Here is a 19,767-nt window from a genome sequence, read left to right as displayed (position 1 = left end):
GTGTCCGGGGAAAGGTCTTCTTTTCCGTCTCTACCTCCCCAGCCCCCTTGGCAGAGAGAGGAGGGTGGTACCACCGACGGTGCGAAGGCTTTCGTGTCTGACTCCTCCTGCTTTGAATTTCACTCAGTTATGGAACGGGACAGTCTTTCTGACGTTCGGTTTCTATTTTGTAAAATTAAGGCAATAATTTAAGGCTACCTCACAGAGTTAGCGCACCGAGTAAACAAAGTCGGTCGGAAAAAGCCCAGGGCCATCCACGTGTCTCACAGATAGATGCCTCTTTTCTTCCCGTAGAAAACCCTCAACTCAACATTTACATCATCAATTCTGCGGTAAAACCTATGTGTTTTTTCATTTTTATTATGTTCTAAAATTTAGAAGTGAACTCGCATGCTGTTGCGTGGTGTTTGGCTTCTTAATGTCCCTTGTTAAATGACAGCACCGTATTGTTTAAGCATAAATGTCTACGTGGATGTAAGTCCACCGCTGGGTGGAGCTGGCATGGGGCCCACAGCTCTACACGCCTTACGTTCTTCGGGTCTTTGTGTTTCTGGATTTGAGTCCAGATGTTTTTAATAATGGTGTGTTATATGTTCATCTTTCAGAATAACATCAGATAGGAAAATGCAGTCCTGTCCTCTTATTTCACTTTTCAGTTATATAATTAATATTCTTTCCATACAAAACCTTTTCTTTATTTATCTGGATCTTTAAAAAATACATGATAATATGTTAAATCAAATCAGAACATCGATGTGTCCAATATAAATTAGGAAACTAGACATGTAGAGGAAAATATCTCTTCAAACATTTAATTTTCTGACAAATTCTGGGGTGTCCCCAGTTAAATTTGTAAATAGTCAAAATTCACAGAGCAGATTCAAACCATGCCCTAAAGTCAGGGCCAACTCTGAGTTAAGATTCTTCCTATTTATAGGTGAATATATTTTGTTTCAATGTGTGCTTTTATTTTCTATGTCTTTCTTAGCCTAAATGTTTGTCTAGAACCTGTTTCTATTCTTGTAAGTTGCTGAAACAAATAACGTTGTTTATCTGTCTGGCACTAGACGTGTGAGTGGTCGATGCATAAATGACTGACTGCATTTCCACTGTAAGAATTAAACTTGGGAATCGCTTAATCTTCATTCCAATTTGGCTTACTCTGAATGATCCAAAGCAACCAGTGCCTCCTGCCCCTGCCCATAAATATACTTTATGTTAATGGTCGTATTTTGAATTTTTTGCATTGGTTCAGAGACAGGTAGGTTGACTGAAAGTCACAAACTTACACCAAATAAGCTCGTAAATTAATAATTTATGGAACAAAACATTGTAAAACTATGTCCCTTCGTACATTTTCCTCTGCTGTGTACTTTTATGGGAAGCTTCGTATCAACGGCAAGAGCCTATAAAAATATTTGACAGATATTATAAATAAAGAAATGAAAAAGTAATTGTGGAAGCCAGCAAACATCCATTCTAATTTAATATACTTTAGACTTTAGACTTTAAGAACAAATGCTTTGTTCTTTGGAAAACTTTATACTTTAAAACAGTCTCCTCTCCCTAACACATATCCCTTGTTCCAAATCTTCCTTTGTTTTTAGGTCGTGTTCCCCCCTGAGTTTCGTTCTCCTGAATAGACAGAAGAGCTCGCAGTTCTATCCACGTGGGCCTTTGAAACGTTTACATGTTATATATGTGCCGACGTAGAGCACACCTTTCCCCTTACTCTGGTATATTTAACATATCTAGTTAATGCTTGTATTGCAAGCTATCCTTTTACGTCGGCAAGTACTCAGTTACGGGGCACAGTATTTCAAAACTTTTTCCAGTGAACTCAGTTCAACTGAATAACTTGGAAAACGCCAACATTCAAACGCTGGTTGTTCTAGACTTCGCTTTGTTTGTTTGTTTTGAAAGCCAGTTGCATTAATGCGTCTCTTCCCTGTGATTTTATAACTCGATTTTTCAGGTAGGGTTGGGCTGATGGTCTTGATTACTTGTGCCGCTGGTTTAAGGAGCGGCTGCCAGGAGGACAGTCTCTCTAGAAACGAAAGGCTCCTCGTCCTGTGTGCAGAGCGCAGAGCTGGACGAGTGCTGCCCCGTGTGCGACTCCTGTCAAGGCCCTCAGTCTATCTCTTGGCTCCTGTCCTTGTGAGCCGGACGGAGGCTGCACAGAGCATGAGCCGCGCATCCTCGGGGAGGCCTCTGCCCGCGCGTCCCCGTTATTTATTTCCTGGCCCGCAGGCTGTAAGCTCTATCGATCCCCACTCTTAGCCAGCATCTAATCTCTTAACCTTTAAGACACCAGAAAGTGGAGACACGCAAAATCTATCCTGAATCTCAGTTCCTCCCGACAGCTGTACTGGGGAGAACAGCATGATTGGTTTCCAGCCTCAGTGCCTAGCAGCTCGGCGGGCCTGCCATTCAGGGGTTCTGTTCTCTAACCTCCTCATGCAGAAAATATAGACCTTCATTAACCGATCCTTTGGATATCTTCTATTTCAAAAATGCATAACCAGCGTCGGGGTAAAAGTCATGGTGGTATTTTATTGCATACGTTCAAACTGTATACAATTTAAAAAACAGCTCTAAAGTTATAACCATTCATGATAGATACTCTTACATTTATGCATGTATGTATACAATGATATGTGTCACTGTGAGGTAATTATTCACATTTTCATCAGGTGTTGAAAGAAAAAAGAATGAGATATATCAGAGTATTTCATCTGTAAATAATACTAATGGCAAAAATCAGGCTTGATACGAATCATTTTATTTGAATTATTTAACTGTGACACAAATTATTTAGAATTGAATTTTGCAAAGTTATGTTTTCATTGAATGATAAGAAGAATTAATGTAAGCTCTTCCTTAGATTTAGAGAATCAACCTCTCTAATGGGATTGGGCAGACGGGGACAATTTTACAATAGCCAAATAGAAAATGATGTCAACAACAAAAAAAGCACAGAGTAGACAACACTGCTTTGTTCGTAGCTTCAGGATAAGGTTCTCTCTTGCCACAGTCCATACTGCATATTTTCAGCAAACTTGGAAATTAGAATTACTTCTTTCCATCCTTAAAATACCTGAAATTGTCCCTAAGGAATGACTAGAGGCAAAGCCAGCTGCATAATTTGTTCAGGCCGCTGCAAAACTAAACTGCGGGCTTGCCAAGAATGAAACGTAGGTACAAGGATAAGCTACAAGACACAGACTGTACCGTTGTGGTGGGTCTGTTACCCCTTCAGCGTTCAGATTTGCCCTTGAAACTAGTCTTGCTCAGTATAAAGATCAACATAAAAATGTATACTAGTCATTTTTAAGAACTTTCCTGCAAGTGAATTAAGTAGCAAATTTTAAAAAACCTGCTGGCATACCTCAGTTATAAAATCTGAAGAATTTGATAAAATCCCTAAGACTCGTTAAATATTACATAAACACACAGACAGGGATATAAAGCAAACGAGAGGCTATAAACTGTAAGAAAACTTTCCTCTCTTCTCTCTTCCCCACTCTCTCTGCTTCTGAATAAATTATGAAGCCTGTTCCAAATTTACCGAGAACAATCGCATGGCAACGTTTATGTGCCTTTTTCTAGCAAGAGCCATTTTCCTCCACTGCTTTTCTGTATAACAGAGCATCTCCTTCTCTGCAGGGAACAATAAATGAGCACAGAGATTTCAAGATGATTTGTCAAACCTGCAATACAAACGGCCTCGGTTTGAGGAACTACAGCGTCAGCCGGCAGAAGAGCGGTGCAGAGAGGTAAGGAGCCCGACTGAAGGGCCCATGGAACTGACCTGTGGAGGTTTAGGAGCTTCTAAATGTCACAGGTGCTCCTGTACCTTGTTTCAGAAGGGAAATTGGATTAAGTAATAATGTCCTGGAGGCCTCGGTCTCTTCTCCATACGCTGTGGTCCTTGGGCTGTTTTAATCAAACCCTTTGGAGATGTATGGGCTCAGGTTAAATGCCCAAGACCCTCAAAGGGCCAATGACAATCTCACTTCTGTGGTTTGGGAGGTTCTGCTAAATTATTCAAAATTTATTCCAGAACTGATTTGCCAGCAGTGATATGAGTTCTCATGGGTTTGGGGATTTTTGTTGTTGTTGTTAGACTCAGATTCGGTTTCTTAAATATAAACTGATTTCTTTCTACTTAAAAAAGAAAAAAGGGGCAAAACTTTGGACTTATCTAAGCTTGGCGGGGAACATCAGCTTCTAAACTGGCTGGATGTTTAATTCTGCAATTTTATTTAATCGGCAAAATGGAATTTATTTTCCAAACATCTTACTCAGTATTAAAACACTGCCACCATCACCACCGGCGTCATTGTCACCACCATCATCCCATGTCATAGTTGGGAGAATTTGAAGAAATCAACTATAAATAACCTGGCACCAAGATACGTCATATTTAAACTTGAGTTTTACCCAAGTTACTGCCTCACTTCCACTCCCCCCACCCCATTTAAAAATCCCTGGCATTTTATAAAGCTTACTCTTTTTGTTTTGCTAAACACTTTTAGAAAAGTGTTTTCACAGAGAAAAGACAGCCCTCCAGCCCCGTGTGGCAACGCGGGATAAGCTTGCACACAGAAGGGCACAGGACGTTGAAGGTGGCCAGGCATTCCCTGGCTCTCAGCCCCACCCTTGCCAAGAACAATAGCTGCCCTGATGCCAGCTCTTCCCTTCGTTTGTCCCTTTCATGCTCACTCAGCCCCTCTTTGGATAGAGAACTAGGCTGATCTGTGTGAGAGAGAGGAGGGGAAGATCCTCTTTAGCTTTTGGGTATTTTTTTGCAATAGCTCAGTGCAGTCCTATTAATATGTACCCTTTTTCCTGGTGAATAGAGAAACATAGCTAGTATAAGTTTACATAATAATTTGGTGCCCATTTATTGACTTGGAGAAAGGTCAAGTGTCTTTGATGCTGTTTAATTTCAAAAGAGGCTGATTTTCAAAATAATTGTGGAGCAGTCATTCACTTTTGAGAGACCTACAGACAGGTTTTGGTGACTTTCTTCCAGGTTGGCATTTAGTGTGTTACTGTACAAAAATATAGTTGAGTTTAGTGAAAAGATAAGAAATTTGCAATTGTAATTGTCAAAGGTCTGGACATTTGCTATGTTTGATATTAAAATATCCAGCAAAAAATATACTCTATATTTGAAATTTATACAAAAAATTATTTCCATTTTTATATACTCAAATTATTTTGCTGTACATGTAGCTCCATAGCTGTGTGTCTATGTATCTATCTATCATCATCTATCCATTTCTCTGTTACACTATTTGAGGGTATGCCAAAAATTCAGCCTTAGTACCTCTTATCTACCAAGAACACAGTTTTACAAAATAATGAAATTATTACACTCCAAAATTTAAAGTCATTAAAATTCTAATAATCTAGACAGTTTTCTTGGTTCATTTTTCTGCAGTGACGCTGACATTATCGATCAACTAGCCAATGTTTTGCAAAATTTTACTTGTGTCATTTCTCTTTCTTATAATCAGGCTAAATAAAAAATTTTTGGCAGAGAAACTACATAGGTGATGAGTTGGCCTCAGTTTACCTTTTCTGCGCGAATAGAATGCCATTTTAGTGATACTGCATTAGATCGTATGATGAAGCTGGAATGTACCAAATTTCTCCATCACAAATGCAACTTTTACTGGTGGGTAAATAAGTAAGAATGTTCATCAGTTGGTGTCTCTTGCTAAAATCAGTTATGAAGCCCTGGCCGGGGGGCTCAGTTGGTTGAGTGTGGTCCTGGGCACCGAGAGGCTGCAGGCTTGATTCAGGGCACGCGCTTAGGTTTCCCGCTCGATCCCCAGCAGGGGGCACGCAGGAGGCCGCCCACCCATGTCTCTCTCCCTTCTTCTCTCTCTAAAAATCAATAAAAAACATATTCTCAGGTGAGGGTTTAAAAAAATCAGTTATTAAAATGATTTTGTAAAAGGGATGATTTCTAACCCTTTGCAGCCTTCTACACTAAATAATTTGCGTTCTGCTGTAAAATGGAGTTTTTCTTTCCTCCCACTCTTCAGTCATCGGATCGAGGTGGCTATCTCTCAAATCAATGTTTGACTTCTCAAAAATAACCTTTAAGCTTCTACACCTGAGGATATTAATTTGAACTATTTTCTTTCCCTTGAAAAGAAATGGCCACTATCAATCAGAAAAAGGGATTTGTTCTTCACATTTTTCAATAATTTTTAGAGTGGGGAATTGGTACCTGTGAAATGTGATTTAGATTTTTATGACTAGTTTGGGATGCAAGGGCTTTACGAGACAAACAGTGTTAATTTGCATTTATATGGGACGGCGTTGCCATCCCAGGCAACTCTATGGGGATTCTTTCAGGCTGAGAGCGTCATAAACCTCATTTGAGAAATGAAATGCATAGAATTCATTATCTTGTCATTATCCGTATGAAGTATTATGTCTTATCGGCGAAGACATAAATATGGATGGCAGGAAAATGCATGTAATGAGAAGTGTGCCACGGTTTCACATGTACGTACATAGTCCTTTCTCTCGGGAATTGCGTTCGCTCACTGTCCCACCCTTTCTTAATGTATAGCAGACGTCTCCCGAGTTATAAAACCCAAACCCTGCGAAGATAAAGTGGCCGTCTGCTCTCAGCGGACCATTTCTGAGATTCGTCTGTGTTCTTCCATGTGCCGGGAGTTCGTCCCTTTTGTTTGCGGAGGACGGATTTTCTTCCCGGGTTTGCCTGAATGCGTCTAGCCGCCCGTCAGTGGCGGGTCGTTCCCTCGGGTCCAGGGTTGGGGTCTTACTTTGACCTGTGCAGGGTGTGCATTCATGTTGGCTTCTTATAAGGAAGCACATGGGACTGAGATTGCTGGGTCACCTTTTAAGTATATGTATCACTTGATAAGAACTTGCCATTTTTGTCCCCAAAGTGAGAGCTCCAGTTGTCCTATAACCGCTCCTTTGTGGTGTCTGTTTACATATTTTTTCTCTTTAGCTATTCTCATAGGAGGGTAGAGGTAAATAATCGTGGTTGTAGTTTGTATTTGATGTATCAATCATGATGTTGAACATCTCTTCCTGTGCTCATTTACCATCTGTAGCTCTTCTATCTAAAATATCTTTATTTAATTCATAAAGAGTTGAAATCCCTTCAGTTCTGCTAAGCCTACTCATTTCCTCATCTTTAAAATGATACGAAAGACCTAGCTTTAGTTTCCACTGGCTTTCCTAATCGAACATGTGAACACGTTCAAGTCTTTCGAACCTTCAGCAAGGGCAACGCATCCACACAAGCCAACCGAACCCTTTCCTGCCTCGGGCCCACTTCAGGTCCTGAGCTGCCTCGCTGTCTCCTAATCTCCACAGTGAAGCCACGAGGGTCTGCAGTCTGTCCTGTCACTCACATGAGGGGACCCGCCGCCCAGAGAATGTGCAACACAGATAACATGATTCCTTTTTTTCCCAAGCCCATCAATCAAATGCTTTTTTTCCCTTAAGTTTCCCTTGTCAGACTAGTCCCCTGGATGGGAACATCTATTCCCATGGCTTCATTATCACCTGGTGATAATTCCGCAGCATCGTGGGTGCTGCCAATGGCCCAGAGCTTTGTGATAAGCCCTCTATCATTATACCCTATATCTCCACTGGCCCCTTTTCAAAATCACCTTAGTTCAATGTGTTTATAATTGAATTTGTCATTTATCTCTGCAAATCCTCCCCCCCCTTGGGACTCCTTACCTGTGCGGATGTCCCCACTCACTGGTGTCAAAATCAGAAGCATAGAGGTTGCCCTTTGCTCTTCCCAGTTCACATCCTTGCAGTCACCCGTTTTATGATCCATTCTGCCTCCTGAATGCTCGGGTGCACCCCCACCATCCCTCTCTCTAGGCCCCCCCATTGCCCCCCAAGCCTCCCGCCTCCCCTGATGTCCTACTCCTTTTGCTCCTGCCTCTCCCCACATCACCTTCTCAGGGATGCTTCCAAAACATGCATCTCATCTCTCTCCAGGGCTCAAAGCCTAGCGGTGGCTGCCCACTGCCCCCAGATAAGGAAAAGCCCCCTTACGTGTGTTGTAAGGTGTGCCGTGCCCTCAGGCCTGACATTTCCCTCGTCGTTTCTCTCTCTGCGTCCTGCTTTCTCCATGCTACAAACACGCCTGAGGTTCTTCATCCCCTGGGCGCCTGCTCCCTAAAGGGCTGCCTGCACTCCCTAAATTTGCCTCCACTCCCTAAATCTTTTGTCGTTCCCTCAGGGCCTCCTGTAATAAAATTCGCTCTTCCTAGGTCTGTTTTACTTCTATTTATTCTGAGGGGCTCCTTATCTAACCTCCTAGATTATTGTGGTTTGTTTTTTTTAAAAAATTATGTTCTTGCAGGGCATTCTGTGCTTTTCAAATATTCATTTATGTTTACAAAATGTTTTATTGTGTGTTTTTTCCAAATGAAATATAAACAACATCAGAGCCGTGACCAATCCAACCTGGTTTTTAGCTCTTCTAGAGCATTTGACATTAGTGGGCTGCATATATTATTACCCAATACCTTGGTCAATCACACTGCTGATTGATTAAGGGTATCAATTTAGTAGATCGTGCATCTAAAGTGAATAATATACCATTTGGGTAAGTTACCTGGGAAATGGTTGCTATCATTACAGCTGTAACTGTAATTTCACTGTCACTTGATAGATTTAATGCAGTTAGAACTTCGATTTTGAAACTCATACTCTCTCTATAACTTGTCAGATACTCAAAATTACACCTGCACAGCTCTTGCTATATTTCTTTTTTCTCATGAGACAAATAGGTCCTCGATGACTACCCTTTTACACTAACTCTCTTCTCATCACAAGGTCTCTTTCTGTTGGGTTGCACCCCCAGCAGGGCCACCCTCTCGGGGTCCAGCAATGGACGACCCGCCAGAGAATCACAGCGTCAGCCCGTCAGGCCGTGAGGAGCAGCCTCCCCTGCGCCCCCGACCGCAGCACGGCCTCCCGGCCGGAGGGGCCCAGGCACACACCCTGCTCTTCACGGAGAAAGGACACCGTCCCTCAGTGACACTGGCGTTAGCATACATGGTGCTGCAATGAATTTATTACTTTCTCAGGGTCATGGAGACAAAAGAAAAAGTCCAGTTAGTGTAGCTCAGCAGTGTCTAAGAATTGCAATGTACACGAACATTCGTGTGTATGGACACACGCAGGCCCTCGAGAAAAAAATACGGTCAGTAAATTACATACCTCACCACCAAGCCAAGGAATAAAAGAAATAATGGGGATTAATAGTTTCCTGCTAATTTAGAAAATTAGAAAAAATAAGATATACGACATTGATTTATTTTTATTTAATATTAAAATACTACCTTATTGAGGCATGATTTATATACAATAACTCTACACATGTAATGGATAGAACTTGATGGGCTTGACGCTAAGGATGCATCTGTAAAACCATCACTACACTCTATGCCATAAACATCCATCACATCGTTTAGGATGCATCTCTTTGGCAACAAAATAATTTTGGGCAATCTGCTTAACAATTTCTGGGCCTCAGGTTTTCCCTCCCTAAAATAGGATTCATGATCTCATACCTCGCCTGGCTATTGTAAGGATTTAATGAGCTTACACATATAAAATATTTAGAATAGTTCTCAGCACATAATAAATATTCATTAAAAGTCAGCCATGCATTTTTTTTCCTAAAAAACAATTACTTTAAAAAAATTTTACCTGCTCTAAAATCTCTTAAAATATAACCTTTTGCCATTTCAGGTATGTTCTGTGATCTTCATTCCATAAGTCAAAAACTAAACTAAGGCAAAGACAGGTTAGCACCTTGCCCAGAATAGAAACCTTGCAGCGGGTTAAATCAATATCTTCTCTCTTTTCCCTCTGCTGTGGCTGCTCTGCGGTTATCGTATCGCTGAGAGTTCTTCCTCTCACCTCTGGGAGTTCAAATAAGATGACTGACTTTCTTTTGGAAATGGACGTTGGAAGTGGTCAGCTTGGGCCAGCTCTGCTCTCTAACAGTCCGATCTCTCTTCTCTCCTGGATAGAATTATGAGATCCCGAAGACCAGCAAACCTGAGGTTGAAGTCCCAAGGGAAGGTGGTCCCAGAGCAAGGGAAGGAAGGTTCGGTAAATTTTTGTTTAACCATTCAGAGGTACGAGGGCATCCATTAAAGAGCAATGCTTTAAATTGAGTAGAAGATTGGACAATTTCTACATTTGTGAGTCATTTGTCGTATGCCAGAGTGTGTCTTTTTAAAAAAATTTTAAATATCTTTTATTGATTTCAGAGAGGGGGAGGGAAAGGAAAAGAGGGAGAAACATCCATGATGAGAATCATCAATCGGCTGCCTCCTGCGAGCCCCCTATTGGGGATCAAGCCCACAACCTAGGCATGTGCCCTAACTGGGAATTGAACCGTGAGCTTCAGGCTCATGGGTAGACACTCAACCACTGAGCAACACTAGCCAGGCCAGAGTGTGTCTTTCTTATGTAGAAAGTCTAAAAATGGTTATGAAATACCTGACATGTATCAGATACTGTTTTTGACTTTGGGAAGACAGGAGTGAACAAAATGACAAAGGTCCATGTTGTTACCAAGGGGATTAAAGTGATAACAGATAAATAAGTAGATATATAAGGTGATTTCTATAGAAAAATATACCATGAGTCACACAAAAGGTGGTAAACTGAAAGTTGATCGGCTGAAAAACGTGAAAAGCTCTTGCCAGCAGAGGAAAGACCAAAGGCAACACTTGCTAAGAGGGAACTAGTGACGATATGTCTTGGGTTCGTTCATCAGCAGAGAGAGGTACAAATAAGTGTCACAAATAGAACAGCATGACACTAGAATTTTAGGGAGAGATCAACTCCTGGGTGATCTTGTAGGCCAAATCAGGGAGAGATCTTTTAGACTAAATTAATTCTTAATTCAGCAAATATTGAATGCATAGAAAGTGCCTGGTGCTTGGTGAAATTGGGGACATATCAATGAACAAAATGCCCTTGACTTGTGAAAGTTATGTTCTGTGTGGCCTCCCCCTAGGATTGAAAAAACCCAAGACAACATAAAGAAAAATCCCTGAAAACTGTAAAATCAATGAGAATACAGATAATTCAATAATCCCATCAGGATCCTAGGACAGAGTTTCAATATTAGATAGCTTTTCTGATTTTCATTTATTCTTTAATTAAACCAACAATTACTAGACTCATGTCGTATCCAATATGCAAGGGCTTACATCATTTGTAGAAGGATGTGAGTAAAATCAATTATTAATAATTTTCTAAGCAAAGCACCCAATACTTTGGGCACTAGAGAAAATAACTCACTGTACTCAAGTTAGTTAGAAACTAAATTATGTGACAAATGGCCTAGGTGATCTTGCTTGCTATGTATGGCAAGGAAAATAACAGAGAGCATTTAAATAGTGTGTATAAAATATTAAATGAAGCTTTATTGCATGTCAACAATATAGAACAAAATTTAATGCAGTATAAATGACCCATAAATGTTCATGTCCGTATTTAGAAAATCCAGGTGATCTCAAAGCCTAAAATCCCTGTCAGCCAATTTAAACTGAATTGGCTTGAGATAGTATTGCCACCAAGAGCAGCTGGGGACATAAGATCATAAAAAAAGAGATTACTCCATCTTAAATCATAGAGCAATTGCATACTACACCAGACCAAAGCTTTTTAAATTAATTTTTGCTTTATTTATGTATTTACTTATATTTAGAAAATAAGAAAAATGGACAGGGCTATTATTTTTTTCCTCATTTCATGGGGACAGTGATCCATTATCTTGTCTTTTCTGTTTAAACAGCAGATTTATTGACCATAAACCTTACAGGATGGCCTTGTGGAATTAGGTATCATATGAGGATTTGTTCTGACATGCACATTAAGTTGACTGAGTATACCCTTCATGAAAAAGAAATCTAATGACCATCACTGCCAAGTTAACCAAGGGCTCTGAAATCCATCTGTGTTCTTTGAGATCTGTAATAAATATTCTGCATCAATTAATTGTGTGAGGAATCCAGCTTTCCTTTTTTTTTTTTTTTTGCTTTTTAAAAAAATTTATCTTTATTCTTGAAAGTATTACAGATGTCCTGCTTTTCCCCCATTGACCCCTTCCAGCTTTCTTTTAATGAGCTTTTTATTAGTCATACAAGTGTGGATTTGGAAGACTAAGAATTATTGGAAAATATGAACTGATTTTACTCAGATTCATTGGCTTTTTTTACATTTAAATGGAATTATTGTATCACAATGGAACCCTATTAAACATGGCTCACGTTGATGGATTCAAAAAATTATAGGTCACGTTGTCCTCACCGAAACATGACCATAAATTTTTTTTTACATTATTTTGTTTGTTTTGAGCAGTACCTGAAAAACTTGGTTCTATGAAATCAGGTAGAAGAAGAAAAAAAAAAAAAAAATGAGCCTGGAGACAGACATGTCTCTATAAGTCTAAATCCCCAGGAATTTGCAGAAATCATTGGCGTGGCTTTGGACATGTACAAGGTGTTGAATGGGAATTTGAGCCAGCGTGCCTAAATTTCCAGCTAAACCCTCGCTGGCACCTGGATTACACAGATATAGATTTTACACATTCTGCTTCTTGAAAGTCCAATTAAAATGCAAGCTCCTCTGCTGTGCTCTCCTTTGTCTCATCTGCACTATTTTTCCTTCTTCGTCTCTTCTGCACAGCACTTCGTAGTCACTTCTCTAGACACGAACCAAACTGCGTCAAGTCATTAACGTGTCCTCTCCTCTCCGCTCTCTGCACCCTGAAGACCCCGTCCAAACAAAACATGCACACGGTCTCCCTCTAGAATAGGAACGGGAGGTGCCCAGCTCAGTATTTTCAGGTGCTAACATGGCACAGTATAGGACGTTGCTATATTGTGATATATCATAATGTGCTAATATTTATCTGCTATGTCACCAGCCAACAGCAGATGGTCTATCGCGTGACTAAAAGGACGATGGCTGGATGGGTGAGTGGATACTGCGTTTTCACCGTTGTAGCTTTGACGCTTCAGTCCTTGTAACATGAGCTGTGATGCTCACATTTGCTGGGGTACGTTTAAGAGTATCCCAAACACTAACTATGAGGAAAACAAAATTAATTTGTTGTATTTTATTGCTTTGGCACACAGACTGTTGCATAATATACAAAGAAAGATAGGCTAGGGTGTCATTTTCAAAGTTCAAATGAGTTTCCGCTCATAATGTAGGGTCTCCCCAATGAAATGTATTCACGCTTTTTCCCCCATAGCTCAATTGATGTTTCTTTTCAGATTTAACCCATTGGAATTAATAATTATTCAAAATGTGTATACTTTTTTTGGGACACCCTATATATACAACATCCTGGAGGGATTTAAAAAAACTCTCTGAGCCATAGAAGAGCATTTGGTATACTCTTAAATCTGATAACTAAATTAGGATGTAAAAATTTATGAAAAGAGAATGCTTGACTTTTGAGAGTTCAGTTGGAAACATACAAAGCTATCATGTGGTTGATTAGCTTTCATGGTTTGAAATTCGTCAAGTAATAATAAGTATTTAGATTTGTAATATAACTGTTCCCGAAGGCTCATCTCTCAGATTCATCCTCGCACGGCTTTGAATGCTGAGTGAGTTTATTCAGAATAAATACAAATGAAAAACTATAGTTTATGAGTTCATATTTTCCCATCAAAAGTAAAGCACCCTTTTTTGCAAACTCCAAACTTCCCAGCGGCCACGTGCTGATGCTTCGAGTCTTGGTCCACCAAAACACATTCACATCTGAAAGACAAATGTTCCCAGGAGCACTGGGAATTCTCCACTCTGGTCAGCAAAGCAGAGCCGCAGGTACATGCAGGGTAGCCACGCACATTGAAAACTTCTGTGTCTCAAACCAGCCAGGAGAAAAATATATTTCCAGGCTTCTTGTAACTTCCCACTCCAAGGATGTCGCAGTAAAGACGACCTGCTCCTACTTCTGTCCACGGGTTATTGCAAGTGCAGTCCGTCCCTCTGCCAAGCTGCTGGAGTGATGAGAGGCTGCCCCGGCACATGTGAGAGGTAACCTGCTCCTGCACGCTGCCTTCTGAAGGCCTCATCTTCCAGGAGTGATTTATTCTATTAAAGTTGTTTACTCAGGATAAGATAGCAGTTATTAGAAAGTGTTAGACTGGCTGAGGACACTTCCCTCCCAGACTCTCCTCTTCTATCCTGATAATTAAACGTTATCTGGCAAACACTCCCTTCTCCTTCGCCTTGGGGCATGTGTGAGTAAATTGCATTTTCAAAAAATTCTTGCTCCATCCGTCTTCTTTTCAAAGTGCTGTTTTGTCCCTCTGATCCCTGTCACAGGGAAAGCCTGGAAATGCATCACTTTCTCAAATGAAATCACTTGTGTGTTTTTCCACACCTGGGCAATACCTGTTAACCAATAACAAGTAATGCCCCTGAGGGTGGAAGTGCGGCGCCCTTGTTCCTCTTGCCCACCTATTTCTATGATCTGAAATACCAGCGGTGCCAGGGTGACTTTGATTTATATTTCTATACCTGACCCCGCGCCCTCCCTATCCTCTTGTGTTTCACAGCCTGCTGGATGTTTCTGGATCATAAATGGGACCACATTTCTCCCTTCCCATTTCTCCCTTCTTTCCAATGATTTTTAAGAGAATTCTGGTAACCCCCCAATCTCAGGAGCCCTGAGTGACCCTTCTTCCCCATCCTATGTCTACCCTGCGGAGCCGCCTGCTGAAAGGCCCCGGATTCCATCTGTAAATCCAGTTCTCTCCCTTTTTACCACCAACTCTACCCAGACGCGCAGGGACTCTTGGGAACTGCTTTAAAATACGGCAATGATCCCTTTGGAAATAATATTAATATCTTACTCAGGCTGTATTATCTCCCTTCCTCAAATTATTCCACCGGCTCACTTTTGGCTCCTTAAATAAAACTCACTCAGAAGAGGCAAGGCTCTTTGGCAAGCAGCTCGCGTTCATGCCATATGCTTATTACGTGTTGAGTCATTTTATCCTGTTCAGACTAGAGAACTGTTTTTCTCTCTGATAGGCTTATTTTTTAAACTTATTCCTCGGTACTATTTTTAGGTCTGCTGTTTTCCAGGTACTGAGGAATCAGAGATAAACAAGCTATGTTTATTCACAAGGAATTTTGTTTTCCCGGGGGGAAGGGTACAGATAAGTGAATAATTAAGTTCTGTTCCTGTAACAAGTACAGAAATAAAGGCATCTACAAGGAAGTAAAGCAAAGGCGTGAGTCATAGGTTGCAGTGAGGTCATTCAAATAGAGATTCGAGAAGGAAAGCTAGAGAAGGGCTCTCCGGGCAGGAGGAAACCGATGCAGACAGAGAGGCGGAAAACAGCAAGGCCTTTTGAGAACGCTAATGATTCAGCAACGCCAGACTCAGATCTCTAGGGGCAGCCGCTATGGAATGAAACTTGAAAATAATGTTTCGAATTTTTACTGGAGTGAGTCTGACGTAATGCAAACTTAATAATGTTTATTTTTTCCGATATGCATATAGGTTGTCATTTTTTAAACACGTATTTGTAGAAAATGAGATTATTCAACGTTTAGCATACTTTTCTACAAGCCAGCATTTACTTGTAGGTTCTTGTATGTCCTTGATGATTAAAATGTTCTAAGGGTCCGATTTAGTGTTTGGATTAGGCAAAGGGTGCAAACAGTATCCCAGTCGGCTGTCTGGATTGCTAAGGGTTGGTCCAGAAAGCTTAGGCTACTCAGTGCTAAGAAAAGTGAGAGGCGAGGCAGTTACCTGTGCTCAGTCAGCCCCCCCTGTTCTCTCCTTGGACCTCGCTAACTCTCCCCTGGAAGTCTCAAGGCCGTTGGTCACCCCCTGAATATATTAATAAGACTGTCTGCTGTGCTAAACGCTCTTTCTCTGAGACCCAAGGTTAATCTTCCCATAATTATATCATAGGGTTTGCACAATAGTCTTAAAACAAATCTTTTTTAAAATTTGTCTTTTATCCTACATTATAAGGTTTGTAGGGCATTAGAAACATTTTTATTCTCAGAGCCGATTACAGAGTCTGCTTTACTGGTGGACACTTCAGCTGGACATCCCACTAACCGGGGCTTCTGCCCTCAGGTGTGTCATAAATGCGGCTAAACATCTGTAGAATAGCTTCATGGAAATGAAAAGAAAACATGACTACTGTGAACAGCTGTCAGAGACCCAAAAAAACCAAAAACCGAACAAGATAAAAACATGTAAGGAGATTGATTTTATTTAGGGGCCTGAAAGAGGCAGTTCCCCAGAGGGAGGCCCGGACGTCTTGGGAGGGGGCCGCCTTCCACGTGGCCAGGGAGCAGCCAGCGCCTCCAGCTGAGCTGACTTAGTGGGTTGTTCTGCAGACGCAGGGAGAGTCCCTTCGGCTCTCACGCAGGAAATGTGTCTCTGCGGTTACCTGGTTCCTCTGCGGAACAAAGGATTCTGATCCCAGCTCATCACGCGTGACACGGAGGATGGGCGGCTGTGGAGCCCGTGTTGGCCTTGACGCAGGGTCAGGCAGCCGGGGAAGGCCTGAGACTTCTCACAGGTGAGCAAGGGGCCGAGGGGCAGCAGGGCCAGTGGCTGTCACGACAGAGAGTGGACTAGGGTCTAACCTGAGCCAGATGGGGAAACGTTGTTTATCCGTATGCCATTTCCCAGAAGCCAAAACGGTGCGGGATTTGGGTACAAAAGTAAACTAGGGATGTTTCTAGACTGTTGTTGTTCCCTGGGAGCGAGGGAGTCAGGTGTAGCTCAACGTTGTGTGAAATTAACTGATCAAGGAGGCCACCCGGCGGAGGTGGCTCTAATGTTGTGGTGGCCTAGACAAGCAACTGAAAATCTAAGCCTGTAAATGTCTCAAGGTCACAAAATCAGAAACGCCCAGTACAGCCAGTCACAAACAGCCACCAGGCGTTAGGCTGGAGCCAGTCAGTCATTTCCTTTCTTTGCTTCTGCACTTTCTCCAGGTCTTTCCTCCGTCTCCTGTCTACCAGGGCTCCCAACTTCTTCCAGTGTGGTGCTACCCAATGTGGTTTGATATTTGCTCAGACAAATTATTAAAATTTTTAATATGCGTCACTTAATATTTTAACAATTGTCACAGCTTAGAGAATATTTGCAGTGAGACGGTTTCTGGTATTTGTATTTAAGGCTGTTTATTATCAATTACTCTAGCTTATTTTTTGGTTGTTTTTCAAAATTAATAGCTTCTTTAAATATATTAGGGGTTTTTTCTATTAAGAGTCTTTTTTTTTTTTAATTTATTCTCACAGAGACTCCTTCATTGGTCCTACTTTGATTGGCTCTTTTTTTTTTTTTTTTTTTTTTTAACCTCAACATGCTTCTAAATTACAGTAATATATCATTACTTCCAACAGATGTGAGCTCGTTTGTAGGGTCAGAAATTTGACTCCCAAAATGTGCTAATACAATGGAAAAAAGGGTTGATGCTTTTGTTTCATTTCATTAGTAAGCAAGATTTTTTTTTCGCGTCCTACATAGAAACTAGGCTAACTTTTCAGTTTAAAAAGTCTTGCAAAATAAATGACCGTATGTTTGATTTATACAGACATGGAAACCGTGCACTTTAGAACTGGAAGATTTTATGCTAGGATTTCTGCTTCATGTAGTTTGTTAGATGTGGGACAAATTAACGAAATATTTCACTGATATTGTTCTGCCAGGATTCATAAGAATGCTGTAATTCTGCACTGGTTACTGATCTTCAATCTCAGGAAACAACAAAGATTCAGTGTGTGATACATGGTGCAATAATATTGATTGTTTATATACCTACTTTCTCTTGATCACGTAACCCCGGGGAGTCCTGTTCCCCTTCAAGTGCATGATTCTTACCAACTGGGCCACAGGGATTAACCAGAAACAACAACAGATTTCTTCTAAACTTTTCCATCCAACAAAGTGTAGCATTTTAAATGAGATATAGAAAATAATGGTCATTTTTTTCTTTGCAGTAAATTTTCACACAAAAATTTCTTGTGATCAATATAGAATAGCCTGGCTCCTTTGAGATGCATACCTACTGAGAAACAATGACCGAACTCATATTGAAAAAGTTGACATTTGTGGATATTGTTCTCATTTAGATACCCTTTCAATGTCACTTAAAAATGAGCATGGAAAGGTCTATGCTAAAATATATGAACATATATGATCTTTTTGCTATGTAAATAATCTGTGAGAGAGCCAAAAATGTGGCAAAGAATGCATAGGTTGCCTTACCAGCTTTTTAACCTGCCTAATTCAAAGATAGGTCTAGGTAAAGAAGATTAAACTCTGTGATTGATGACAATATTTCAAAATCCATTACCCAAAAGAAATAGTCAGTAAACACAACTCTCAAAATAGGGCCAGCCAGTTCGAGAAGATTACCTGCCAGAGAAGGGTTTGTAGATCGCCAACAGAAAGTTCAGAGGTGTTAAACTTCTATTATTACTCCATGTCTTTGTAAAACGTGTTTTGGAAAATGGGGAGCGATGTTAAAAATTATGAGATTGTTTAAAAATGTGTGTCTCCTGGCAAGAGGAAGGGACATTTTGAAAATTTAAAAAAGGCCTCCCCTCTTTATCTTCCTCTGTCAGTCCAATAGGACAGTCGGAATGAGCCACCTTGGTCAGGCTCCCACGGTGGGGTTCTGGCAGTGGCCCCACACGGTGCACTTAGTCTGGATTTAGTGCCCTGAGACACTGGACACTCAACAGGCTCTTATCAACCATTGCACAGTGCTGTTGGAAATGTACAGACCACATATGTGTCAGACCGAAGGTAAACCTCCTATCAGGGTCAGAGGTAGGAAACACTCATGGGCTCCGAGGCAGTTCTCCCCGTGCTCGTAGGGAAATTCGCATCTGCTCTCATAAACAAATCGGATATAACTCGCTGTAGTGACTGTTCCCCACCCCTTACTGTTCTGCCCTGGCATTTCCTAGCTCTTTTTAGCTCAACCCCTGTGTAAGTCTTTCCTACGGGTGACAGGCACCCCTATTCCTGACCTAACATGGAAAACATTATGAAAATAAGCTTTTCCTCTGACTACTGGATCTGTGTTCTTTAAATTACTATTGCTGTGTGATAAATTGTGACTGTACCAAGGGGAACACCCCCCCGCAAAAAGGTCTTGTCCTTACTATCTCTTTCTCCCACTCTCTCGGCTATGAGGGCTGATAGATTTGTGGACCTTCATGTAAGTTTGTTTCAATCTCAATGACTGCCTGACGTATTCTTTAGTTTCCCTTCTAGAGCCAGAGACCAACATTACAGCATCTGAAGAATTTCTTAAGCCCTTTGCGTACAAACATAACTTTGCTTTTACAAAAACCAAAGAGCAAATTAGTTTGAATTTTTCATGAATGCATATGTGCATTACGTAAATATTAAAATACACATATGTATACATGGCACACATATACGCACATGTATATGCACACATATACAAATATATACCTACCCTTCTCAGTGTGTTTCCACTTTTCAAGATACCACAGAATTCATCATGTAATGTATTTGTTTCCAATGCTCACTTATTACCATGGCAACACCTTGGCTGATTACTATCTGATCAGGTGAACTTTTTTTACAGCTATCGTGTGGTGATAGCAGCCTATGAACAAAAGGGGTTTGATGAGTCTGTCAGAGGAGTTTATATATCCTCCCTTGAATGTACAAGCTTCTCT

General features: G+C 40.9%; 1 long non-coding RNA gene across 3 annotated transcripts in view; it reads left to right on the top strand.

The window, feature by feature from the left end:
• The first annotated feature begins 3,627 nt into the window (after positions 1-3,627).
• LOC308562679 overlaps positions 3,628-19,767 on the top strand; it is a 94,771-nt gene continuing 78,631 nt past the window's right edge. The window contains exon 1 of one of the 3 annotated variants that reach the window (XR_013999645.1): positions 3,628-3,776. This is a non-coding gene — a long non-coding RNA (uncharacterized lncRNA). Of the gene's footprint in view, positions 3,777-16,412; positions 16,620-19,767 lie in introns of those variants that run through there. The other 2 variants (XR_013999647.1, XR_013999646.1) reach the window with 2 other exon arrangements.

Source organism: Miniopterus schreibersii (assembly GCF_964146895.1).
Source record: "Miniopterus schreibersii genome assembly, chromosome: 10".
Lineage (NCBI taxonomy): Eukaryota > Metazoa > Chordata > Mammalia > Chiroptera > Miniopteridae > Miniopterus > Miniopterus schreibersii.
Note: the sequence above shows the minus strand (reverse complement) of the source record. Positions and strands in the feature narration are given on the sequence as shown.